The sequence below is a fragment of the Engraulis encrasicolus genome, chromosome 16 (assembly GCF_034702125.1).
Source record: "Engraulis encrasicolus isolate BLACKSEA-1 chromosome 16, IST_EnEncr_1.0, whole genome shotgun sequence".
In the NCBI taxonomy this organism is placed as follows: domain Eukaryota; kingdom Metazoa; phylum Chordata; class Actinopteri; order Clupeiformes; family Engraulidae; genus Engraulis; species Engraulis encrasicolus.
Genome location: NC_085872.1, coordinates 50,702,214 through 50,714,713, shown reverse-complemented (window position 1 = coordinate 50,714,713; position 12,500 = coordinate 50,702,214). Strand labels below are relative to the sequence as shown.

At 46.2% G+C, this 12,500-nt stretch overlaps 1 protein-coding gene across 1 annotated transcript in view; it reads right to left on the bottom strand.

Moving 5' to 3' along the window:
- clstn2a (calsyntenin 2a) overlaps nucleotides 1-12,500 on the bottom strand; it is a 335,228-nt gene that overhangs the window by 222,671 nt on the left and 100,057 nt on the right. The window lies entirely within an intron of this gene.

Sequence of the window (12,500 nt, the reverse complement as noted above, 5' to 3'; positions counted from 1 at the left end):
TTCCTCATGCCAGCAGGAGTCTGCATAATTCTGCCTTCAAGCAAGTCATACACCACCACCACTTTGTATCGTCTCACTCTCTATTTCTCTCCTGTTTCTCTTTCTCTGTTTCTCTCTCTCTCTCTGCAACTGTATCTTCCTCTACTTAATAATGGTAACTTTGCCTATCAGTGGCTCAGGCCCTCACAACTCACAACTATAACAATGCTCCTCCATTTCAAGACCAGTGTAATCAATCACAACTAACTGTTGCTACGTATAGCCTACTATAATATTCTATTATCACCCATACCAATGTTTCCCAACCTTTTTTGTCTTGCGTACCCCCTAAGCCTTAGTTGTGCCAGGAGTACCCCCTAATTCATCTTCTATATTGCTTTCTCTATCCTGATGTGACTGCTCCATACATTTCTTATAATAATAACATTTTTCCAAGTACCCCCTGCAGTGTGGTACATGTACCCCTGGTTGGGAAACACTGACCTAGATCAATGACAGCCTGAGCCCATCCATAACTGTGACATTGCACAAAGCTTCACTAACTAATTTAGTCAGACCACGCATACTAACATTTCAAATTATATCGAGATGGGGAACAAATCAATTTAGATCTCCATGGGGACGTGTTTAAGGCAGTGACGCACCGGTTCAAAAGATGAGTGAAGGAACGTGTTGTCTTTTATAGGATTCCTGTCAGGACCATTACCGTCAAGAAGTAAGAAATTCAGAATGCAAGTTCTTTATTAAATAGTTATGAATTAGATTTGGCTGTATGGCTCTGTTCAGTCCCCTATTTTCCATGAGCACCACGGAATGCAGAGATTCAGGAGACAGCAGCATCATAAGGAATGCTCACCCATTTAAAAATTAGGAGGGCAAACAATTCCCCCATGAACAGAGCATTCAACATGACAATGGAGTAGCCCGTGCCATGTCCAACACGATAAGGTGGAGCTGGGGAGGCGGTGGGTTGCAAAGAAGCGAGCAGCCAGGAGTTGGGAACAGAACAGAGAACTTTTAAAAGGCGCCAAATATGAAACTGACCAATGAGGAGCAAGGAGAGTTGATTAGCTGATCTAGAACACCTGAGACAAATAAGCAGCAAGAGCTTAACTATCATGGCCTGGCCAGAACGAGTGCTAACGATAGTATTTTTGCTCCAACTAGTAACATACAGAGGCATTTCGTGAATATGAGCTAGACAATCTCCTCGCATCTTCATGGGAGAAATGGGTTGACAACGTAAAAATGCTCGCAGAACTTTGAAGTCACGATAGTCAGGATACATAACTGCAGGGCTGCTGTTTTGTCTGTTATGCCTCATGAATGTTTTTATTATTATTATTATTATTACAGTGACAAAAAACAATCTTGAAAGTATATTGTCTACTTGTTTTTTTGTCTTAAATAGTAATGAGAACAGGCTATTATGATCTGTAAAATAGACACCATTGAGGTGTGGGATACACATAGGGTTGCCAACTGTCAATGAAAAAAATACGGGACACTTCATCGTGGCGGGGGGTGCAAAATTTTGCATTTATTCGATGTAATTTCCAGCATTTTAACACATTTTAACGTCCCGTGTCCCGTTTCAGTTCAATACGGAATCCGTACTTTTATCTCTAAATACGGGACGATTCCGTATTTCAAGGGACGGTTGACAATCCTAGCTACACAGTACATATTTTACCACCACAGCATACCTTCTCGTTTCCTTAATAAGCAGTTGCAAAGGACTGGGCCCATAGTATAATGATTTCATTTAGTTGCAGGTTCTGTAAGTGATGGTTTGTTGATTATGAGATGACAGACTGAGCGTTTGGGTAAAGACTGAAGTCTGACTGAAATGCCAGGAGACGCTCCGACTTCAAAGTTATACACTCACTTGTAAGCTGCTCCACCAGCCATGTGTTAAAGCAATCAGCACAGTTGTCAAACATGATAAATACCCATTTAATTTAATATATAAATATATGTATAAATGCGGTATATCAAGAAACGCAAAGCAAAACACAGTTTAAAAAGCCCCACAAATATCTAAGGCGGTCACAACAAAAACCCCAGTGAATCTACATATACACCCCAGAGCCCTCCTCCTCATGTCTGTGTGTGTGTGTGTGTGTGTGTGTGTGTGTGTGTGTGTGTGTGTGTGTGTGTGTGTGTGTGTGTGTGTGTGTGTGTGTGTGTGTGTGTGTGTGTGTGTGTGTGTGTGTGTGTGTGTGTGTGTGTCTTCTTCTTCCCCTGTGACTTCCGACGCGAGTGTTCTGGAACAACAACAACAAAAAAGGAGAAGAAGAAAAAACAACAACATCAACAACAACATCAACAACTCTCTCCAACCTCACTTGCCATTTCAATTATCACCTCTTCATGTCATCTTCTCCCTCAGGTTGGTTAGATTTATATATATTTGTGTGTGTGTGTGTGTGTGTGTGTGTGTGTGTGTGTGTGTGTGTGTGTGTGTGTGTGTGTGTGTGTGTGTGTGTGTGTCTGTGTGTGTGTGTGTGTGTGTGTGTGTGTGTGTGTGTGTGTGTGTGTGTGTGTGCGTGTGTGTCTGTGTGCGTGTGTGTCTGTGTGTGTTTATATATTTATCTTTCTGTGAAACGCGGTGACACTGTGACAGCGACAGCTTGTCAAACTTCCAGAAGTCTCCAGGAGCTTTAGATAAGTAGCGGTGGTGATGTGTGGCCCACATTAACCACACACACACTAATGCTACACAGACACACACACACACACACACACACACACACACACACACACACACACACGCACGCACGCACGCACGCACGCACGCACGCACATGATCCCGGCGGACGATGCAATATGCAAAACTGAACAACAGCGATAGATGAGGAATGTGGATGAGAGAAGCAGAGGAGCGGAGGAGCGCAGTGGAGAAGAGGATTGCCCTGCGGTGCAGTTGCCTTATCTCTTTTTTATCATGTTCTATCAATCATTTTGTACAACAATCCACACACATTTGTCAACAAATCAATATGGTAAAAATAATCTCACCCACTTATAGTATGTAGAGTGTCAGGATAATTGCAGATTGTGGATCAGAGATGACTAGCAGAGCAGGGATCGATGAAGAATAGGGTTAGCAAAGAACAGGGAGGTTCCACACAATTCATAATCACAGTAGTTCTTAACCTGGGGTGCGGGCAACCCCTGGGGGCGCGCCAGAGATTTCAGGGGGTGCGCGGAATTTTGTTTGTGTTGAGGTTGTTAACAAAATTCTGCTTATGAACATTATAATAATGAAAAATCAAAAAAACAAATTTAAAAAAATGTTGGTCCCCATGTGAAAGCATTAAGGTATTGCTAAATGTCTCAAGCAGGAATCATTGTAATTAATCTCTTAAATCATTTTTAGTGCTTATACACGTGTAGAGGTTTGGGTTGGTGGTGTGTGGTATGTTTTGGGCACATGTAAGGGGGTGCATTAAGGGAAAAAGGTTAAGAACCACTGGATTATCACACAGTGGCATCAGCAGCAATGTGAGGGGTTATTTATTGTCTGGACAAACAAGAAGAGGAACCATACCACACTCAATTTAGAGACAAAATAACTGGGGCTCTTTCACAAATTACACCTTCCAGCCTTTCACAGACACGGAGAAACGCATGCACACACACAATCACACAATCCACAATCACATACAAACCCCCTTCCAAAACAAAGTCGATACACACAAACAAACAAACCTGGTAAACACACACACTCTCAACAAACATAAATAAACTGCACCAGGATATTGAGAACAGGCACACCTGTTTTTGCTGACTGACTTCTATTTATATATCACCAAGCGGTGCAATGCAGCCCAATACAAGCATCCGGCACCCACGCAGGCACATACGCAGGCACCCACACACGCAGGCACGCACGCAGGCACGCACCCACACACACACACAACCACACACACACACACACACACACACACACACACACACACACACACACACACACACACACACACACACACACACACACAGAGCCCAATGAGCAGATTCAGCGCCGCCAAACTCAATGGCTCCTTCAACTGTAATTAAGGGGCTCGTCTGCAAGCACAGCAGCCATCATTTGTAACCGGAAAAAAGAAAGAAAAGAAAAGGAAAGAAAAGAGAAAGAAAAGGGCAAAAAAGAAAAAAAGACAAAAAAGGAAAACAGGGAAGAAAAGAAGAAAAGAAAAGCAAAGCAAAAGGCAAAAAAAGAAAAGGTGAAAACAGGGAAGAAAATAAGAAAAGGCGGGAAAAGAAGCGTCTGGAGGGTGAACAAGCAGATACAATTAGCAGAAGTATAAATTATGCTGTCGCCGGCATCAGATGAAATATTATAGTCGAGTGGCGTGGCACAATGTGGTGCGCTGAGCAGACCCCAAAGTCCTTCAATATCCCACTAGTGGCATCAGGAAACACAATTGATTTTTAAAGAATTAATATTTACTAGCATGACCAAAGAGCAGTAAGTTTCACAGCTGAATGAATGAACGGACTGAATGAGCATAAATGGAAAGAAACTGCTAAAAATATTACTCAGTTCACCTTTAAAAACTTGCCAGCCAGGTATTCAAAAGGGTCAAAGTCAAAGGGTCCACATGATTCCGAATCTGACTGCAGAGAAATAGATTAACCTTCAGAAACATGCAACTACTCACGCCACAGCCATAGCGACAGCTACAGTAGTCACACACACACACATTCACACACAGAAGAAGAAGACAGCATTGACTAGCCTATAAATCGTGGGTTTGTATAGGAGAGGAGGAATTAAGCCGCCACACAAAACCTTGTTAAATATCTCCTTTACACAGGCCTGCGCTCTCCTATAGTCCTCACTGCACACACACGCACTCAGGCACGCACTCAGGCGCACACACACACACACACACACACACACACACACACACACACACACACACACACACACACACACACACACACACACACACACACACACACACACACACACACAGCTCCATCTGCTATACAGCTGTAGTCTTTACCCCACACACTCCTCCTCAGCTTCTCAATGCTGGTGCTCTTAACTCACTTATATTCATTTCAATTACATTATTTTTACTCTTCTCCCCCGTCATCCTCCAATTACATTATTTTTACTCTTCTCTTCTCCCTCGTCTGTCTCCAATTATCCTTGGCGGGGACTCGTTACTCCTCTCTATTCAATAATCTGCCGTGAGAGTGGCAAAGTTTAAAGGGAACAATATGCCATTGTACATCATTCTGGGGAGCAGATTAATTGGGAGGGAAGGGAGTAATGAGGAAGTTGGCTGGATTGGCCATATGGCATACAGGGCATTTGCCTGGTGGACTGTTGATGATTTTGACCTGGTCAATCCCTTAGAGTAGTGGTATCAGTCCTCATGCCGCCACAGCTGACCTCTCTGAATCAGATCTCCCAACGCCTGGCCGGCTGGTCTTGGTTAAAAAAAAATGCCGGCCTAATTTATTTTCCCAGTCCAGCCCTGACGAGGAGGCAGCTTCTGGAACTGGAGTCCAGATAAGGAATTAGCAAATGAAATTCTGTTTTATTCTTCTTCCTCCTCTTTCATCCCTCCCACCCCCTTTTTCTCTTCTTCTCTTTTTCCCCACTCTGTTTCTTTTCACTGTGCTGGGCTGGTCGTAGTCATCCTTCATGGTCATTTGATTGAGAATGCTCGGTGCACACTACAAGAGACCCTATCCCCACTCTACAGGACAAAGTCTTGTTCCCATAAATAGCTATTCATCTTTTGGATGCCTGCCTCAGCGTACCGCAAAGACATTAGCATTAGGAACAGGGACAAACCCAGAGAAGAGAGGATTAAGGGGAAAACATCCCTTTAGAGAGAGAGAGAGAGAGAGAGAGAGAGAGAGAGAGAGAGAGAGAGAGAGAGAGAGAGAAGTGGGTGAATGAAAGAGAAGCATTTAGCAATCCAGGCCCATGTTCCCAAAGAGCAATTAATGTGCTGCCTAAAGAATGCCACTCCCCACTCCCCCCTCCCACACCCAACACCACCCAACTACAACACCACCCAACTACAACACCACCCAACTACAACACCACCCAACTACAACACCACCCAACTACAACACCACCCAACTACAACACCACCCCACTACAACACCACCCAACTACAACACCACCCAACTACAAGACCACCCAACTAACTTACAACACCAACCTGCTCCAACCAGGATTGATGAGAAAGCCTGGCTAGCATAACTCACTGGTCAACCGACTCACAAACGAGGAGGAGAAAGAAAGAAAGAAAGAAAGAAAGAAAGAAAGAAAGAAAGAAAGAAAGAAAGAAAGAAAGACTTTTGACTTTTAAAATCCCTTTATTGAACCAACCATGGCCCACACATCCACCAAAACAACGCCACCTCCCACCCCACCCTACCCTACTCCATTAAAAACACCCCTTACCAAAGAAACCTTAACCCACCACCCTCATTAGCTGTCCACACCCCTTTATCCACACACCGCTTCTTATCGAATAGTTCAAGGTTGTCAATAGCCTGGTAGTAGGCATGCTCCACAGTGATCCTGGACTCAACCAGGGCCTTGAACATTCCCACCCGGTCCCCCACACACCCCTCTTCCTCCAGTCTGTTACATTTCCAAATGCACAACTTGGCTTGCCCCATCAGAAAGTTCACCACGGTGCACATTAGTCCCATTTTCTTGGAGTACTTGACCCCAAAAATGAAAACCTCCTTGGAGAAGCGGAGGCCAAAGCGGCTACACAGTTTGTCCAGCAGGGTAAAAAGAGCATGCAGCTTAACACAGTCACAAAACATGTGAAACACATTATCAGGCACATTGCAGACCCCACAAACACTAGATTTATCAGGTCTAAGTTTAGCAACAAAGACCTTTGTGGCTAAGGCACACTAGCCCCATATGACTTTGTTGCGAGCGTCGATGTTGCAAAAGGCACGTGAGCGAGAACTTGTTGTCACGATGTGGGTGTTATTAAATACAGCGCATCTAAAGTCGGCCACAAATATGAACGAGACGATGAGCTCGCACCAGTTTGCTCTACTAACACACCACGTGTGAGGAGTGGGGGGACAGGCAATGAGGAGGAGCTGAAGTGGGGACCTGCGCAAACTTGTGTAGAGGTGTGAGACAAGACCCATATACACACGTAAGTGAGTTGTTGACCAACCAGTTCATGGGCGCGTGACCTTGGAGGCAGTCCGCCGACGAGCGTTGAAGGGGATAAGCAACTGCAGAGGTTGCAAGATCTGACTGCAGTCGCATGCATCCCGCGATAATTTGACACCATGTGACATGTCACCTCGTCAACGCAACGTCGACGAAATTTCGAAGTTTGACAGGAAATCTAACCGTCATGCAGTATTTTCATCCAGAGTGCATTGCTGTCTAAATGCGCATGCATGCGTTGATGTGAAATCGAATGCACTTACTGCAGCACACGCCACTGAAGGTCACCTGAGCGTTTCGGTAATGGGCCTTTATAGAGTGTTCTCCATGCTGGAGGTGCTACCCGACTACTAGAAAGGTGAGCCCTCCACTTAGTGTCTGGTCGGTCTTTAAGAACGTTAAAATGCAAACACTTTACAATCAGATTGTACAGTGTCCTTTTCTCAACAGCTTTAAAACTAACAGCTTGTAGTCCCTGATTGGTTAACAGCTGCCCATCCCTATTGCTCGGCATAGCTTGTCTAACAGCAATTTTTATGTCTGGACATTCAGCCTCCGCTGACCGCCCATTTAGCACACTGTCTACAAAGCCAGCAGAGCAGGCTGGCATCCCATCTTTCCACCCCCTCAGAAGACCTTCCACCATCCTCAGGGACCTGACCCCAAGTGTAGAGGCCAAGTCTTCAGCTGACCGCCAGGACCCCTCCCTTTGGTCAATGAGGTCCTTTAACTTTGTTACTCCTGCTCCCAGCAAGAGTTGAGTAACACTGCTCTGAGTTACAGGCTGTTCGACCCAGAAAGTGTTAGAGAAGAGGGGCTCCTCCAGTCCAAAATGTTCTTCCCTTGCCGTTGTGAATAAACTCCAGGCCTTCAGCACCGAGCCATAGAAGCTGTGCGGTGTGACCTGAACAAGCTCACTGTGGGACAGTAAGAACACATGCCGGTCGAAGAAGCCTCGGGTAGCTGCCCTAAGTGTTGCTCGGCCAAAATCCACCCATGGCTTGTCTTCACCGTACAAGAGCTTCTGTGCCGACTGCAGTCTCATTGCTTTCACTTTCGCCGATATGTCCACCAGGCCCTGTCCCACCTCTGCTACCGGGAAAGAAAGAAAGAAAGAAAGAAAGAAAGAAAGAAAGAAAGAAAGAAAGAAAGAAAGAAAGAAACAAACAAACAAACAAACAAACAAACAAACAAAGACACAGAAAAAGAAGAAAGGAAAGTCGAGGAAAAGCAGATAGGGAAGGAATCAAAGTAGATAGAAAGGAAGATAAAAAAATAATGACGGCAGGACGTAGATAGATTAAAAGAAAGAAAGAGAAAGAAATAGAGAGAGTGAGAGAAAGAAAGAGAGAGAATGAGAGAAAGAAAGAGAGAGAGTGAGAGAAAGAAAGAGTGAGAATGAGAGAAAGAAAGAGAGAGAGAGAGAGAGAGAGAGAGAAAGGTGGGAAAGCCAGAGGGGAGAACAGCATTATGGGAGATGACAGATGAAGTCCAGGGGAGTTGTCTGGCAGGGCCTGGCCTTTGTGAGCAGTGCTTTGGTAGCCATCTTCCACACTTTGTTATGTGTTGTCTTGGTGGTAAAAAGTCGGTAACAAATCTCACCTGTGTGTGTGTGTGTGCGTGCGTGTGCGTGCGTGCGTGTGTGTGCGCGTGCGTGTGTGTGTTTGTGTGTGTGTGTGTGTGTGTGTGTGTGTGTGTGTGTGTGTGTGTGTGTGTGTGTGTGTGTGTGTGTGTCATCTGCCTCTGCGCTCCGCTGGCCACCTGCATTGCCAAGATTCTGCCACGGCCACCATGGCGACCATAAATCAGCCGCCAAAATAATTAGTGCCACGCTCCCTCCACTCAACCCAGAGTTCCGTGCCCATCCCCGCCAGGTTCTGTGCGTGCCAACATTCTATTTTGTTCTCCATCCTCTTCCACTACGCTCCGTTTCCTGACTGATCTCCGGTGACTTTGATGCTAATTGTCAACATCACAGATGGCAGTTTATAGACTTCACCTTATTTCATGTCTTGTTTTTTTTATTTATTTATTCTATTTTTAGTATTGTTACCTCTTGGCAGTGTAAAGCAAGCAACATCTTGTTTGCCCAGAAATCACGACTGTCTTTGGTATGCCTGAGATATAAAACTCTTTGAAAAGCTGTATTAGTCACTCAGGGAAAGATTACTTTGGGGGAGGCGGGGAGAAGACAAGAAAATGAATGAGCGAACTAGCGCCCTACTTATGCTTCAGTGTGTAGTGGTTGAGTGAACACAGATGAATTTCATCCATTTCCCTGTAATGAGATGGTGAAGAGGGGTCTGTCGTCTACAGAGACTCCTCTCCTCTCCCGCCTTCACTGACGGAGCAGGAGACTAGTCATTTGGTTTAATTACACCGCACCTAAAAACACCCACCGCCACAACAATGCAACCTCCGCACCTGCCTGAAAACACCCACCGCCACAACAATGCTGCCACCCGCCTAAAAACATCCACAACCCACCCGCCTGCCCTCCTCTCTCAAGTACCTAAGGCAGTCACGAGCCTTGAGTGAGAACACACACACGCACACACATACACACACACACACACACACACACACACACACACACACACACACACACACACACACACACACACACAGGCACACGTACACACACACACAGGCACACGTACACACACACACACACACACACACACACACACACACACACACACACACACACACACACATGGGAACATCTCACACAATAGCCTTGGTCTCATTAGCCGCGCTTCAGCGGCCCGGGGCCGCCCGGGGCTCAGGAGAGTGGCCGGCTCGGAGCTGCCGGCCCGGGCCATTTTTTGCCTGATCGGACTCATAGCCGACCCCAGGCACATTCAGGTACACGCCTTGTTTGTGAAACGTCAGTCGGGCACAGCCCACTTTCGCCCCAAATCACAGAAGGACAACAACAGAACGACAAAGGAGGAGAATAAAATGGAGCAAACTCTGCTGGAGCAGGTCGCCGTTTGGCTCGTAGCCTACGGACAAAGACGACAAGAACTGCAAAGAAAATGGCTTGCCTTTCAAGAACAGTTTTATTACATGGCAAAGTTGTCGATTCAGAAGCTGTATGGGACGCAGCGCATGTTAAGAAGACAAAGACGCATGAAAATACGAGCAGCTCGACAACTGAGAGTGAACAGAAGGAGACGTGCGAACATGCCCAGTTAATCCCCCCAATCGCGCACAGAAGCATGAGCCCCGGACATAGCGAGACATGAATGTGCAGGTAATTGAATAAGTTACCATGTGAAAGGAGACCAAATCCCTGAGACATAGCACCTTCATCAGTTGCTATAGAAAATTATATCATAGCCCCGGACATAGCGACACACCCCCTCGTTGCGGCGTGCCACCTGTCTATTCATTCATGATATTTCCATCCATTTGACATTAAAGCCCTTGTGTAAATTTCAAACTGTGTTTGGCGATCAGTCTGAAACGTGCGATATAGCCTACCAGACCTTCGGCGATAATAGCGCAAAAGCTAAATAAGCCGACATAAATGTCATGTGTGAGTATTTGTGAGACACTTTTTATTGGTGTCCAGTGGAAAGCATGCCAAATCACGATAATGGCACAAGAGTTGGCGGCTAAAAGCAGAAAAAAGCCGACATGACTTAGCTATGACATCCCAAGTTTAAGTGTAGTGGTGCCCATGATCCGATAACAACAAAAAAAGTTATGTTGACTAAATAACTTTAAAAACACAAACAGAAGTGCCAAGGTTGCATCCTATGAAATTATGCCATAAGAAAGCCAAACACCCCAAACTAATGCTTAACCATAATTTGCCCAGAATTTAGCGATAAGTCCCCCATGCAGCCACATTTTTACACAGAGGTTGACCCCGCCTCCGAGCCTCGGCGGTGCTTGCTGGCCCATCGAATTCGACGGGCCAGGGAAATCGGCCCTTAGCCCCACAACCTGGCCCGGCGGCCATCTTTAGCACCTAGCCCCCTTTTGATGAGATCACCGTCAGCCCCCTTTTGTCCGGGCCAGCCCGGGGCTGGCCCTGCAATGAGACCAAGGCTAATGAGAGTCAGGTCTCCAAACCCTGTGCTAACGGTGGCGGTGGTGGTGATGAGGGTGGAGAGAGCTGTGTGTGTGTGCGTGTGTGTGTGTGTGTGTGCGTGTGCGTGTGCGTGCGTGTGTGTGCATGTGTGTGCATGTGTGTGCATGTGTGTGTGTGCGTGTGCGTGTGCATGTGTGCGTGTGTGTGTGCGTGTGTGTGTGTTTGGCCTTGGAGCCCTCACCATGATTGTTACCTCACAATGACTCTGTGACACCTCTCGAGTAAAGATGGAGAGAGGAATGGAGTGAGATTGAGAGAAAAGTAGAAAAAAAGACTGACAGTAAATGCACAAAGGCACCAAGGGCTAGAAGGCAGGAGGAGGAAGGCCGTGATTTGTCTCCTGAAGCATGTGGAGGAGGAGTGAGGCTGAGCCAAAGCAAAATATATCAAGCAGCCAAAGAACCGACGCGAAACACTGGCGACATCCGACTTGAGGAAGCTGAGAACCAGATCAGGCCCGGGACTGGGCCGGAGTTACATGGCTTCAGAATCAGAATCATGGTCGGGATCAGGATGTCAAGGATCAGGATCAGGTGCAGCATTACTCCTGAGGACAGTTAGGATCAGATGCAGCATTACTCCTGAGGCCAGTTAGGATCAGATGCAGCATTACTCCTGAGGACAGTTAGGATCAGATGCAGCATTACTCCTGAGGACAGTTAGGATCAGATGCAGCAGTACTCCTGAGGATCTCAAGGATCAGGATCAGATGCAGCAGTACTCCTGAGGCCAGTTAGCCTGATCAGATGCAGCAGTACTCCTGAGGATCTCAAGGATCAGGATCAGATGCAGCGTTACTCCTGAGGCCAGTTAGGATCAGATGCAGCGTTACTCCTGAGGCCAGTTAGGATCAGATGCAGCATTACTCCTGAGGCCAGTTAGGATCAGATGCAGCATTACTCCTGAGGCCAGTTAGCCTGGGAAATCCCATGATGCTTTGCACAATTGTTCCGATCCAAAAGACAGGCATGGAAGCTCATCCCAAAGCGCTAGCCGGAGAGTTATCTATCCATCCATCTATCCATCCATCAGTTCCCTGATCAGCTCCCAGCTCTGCAGATCACCACAGTGTCAAAATCAGACAGAATCAGGATCTAGTTCAAGAGCAAATCATGGATCAGGTTCAGGTTAGTGTTAGTGCTAGTGCTAGTGTTGTGATAATATCTTTAACACAACTTCCACTTCAACTGTAAGCATCTCTGTCCATTATCC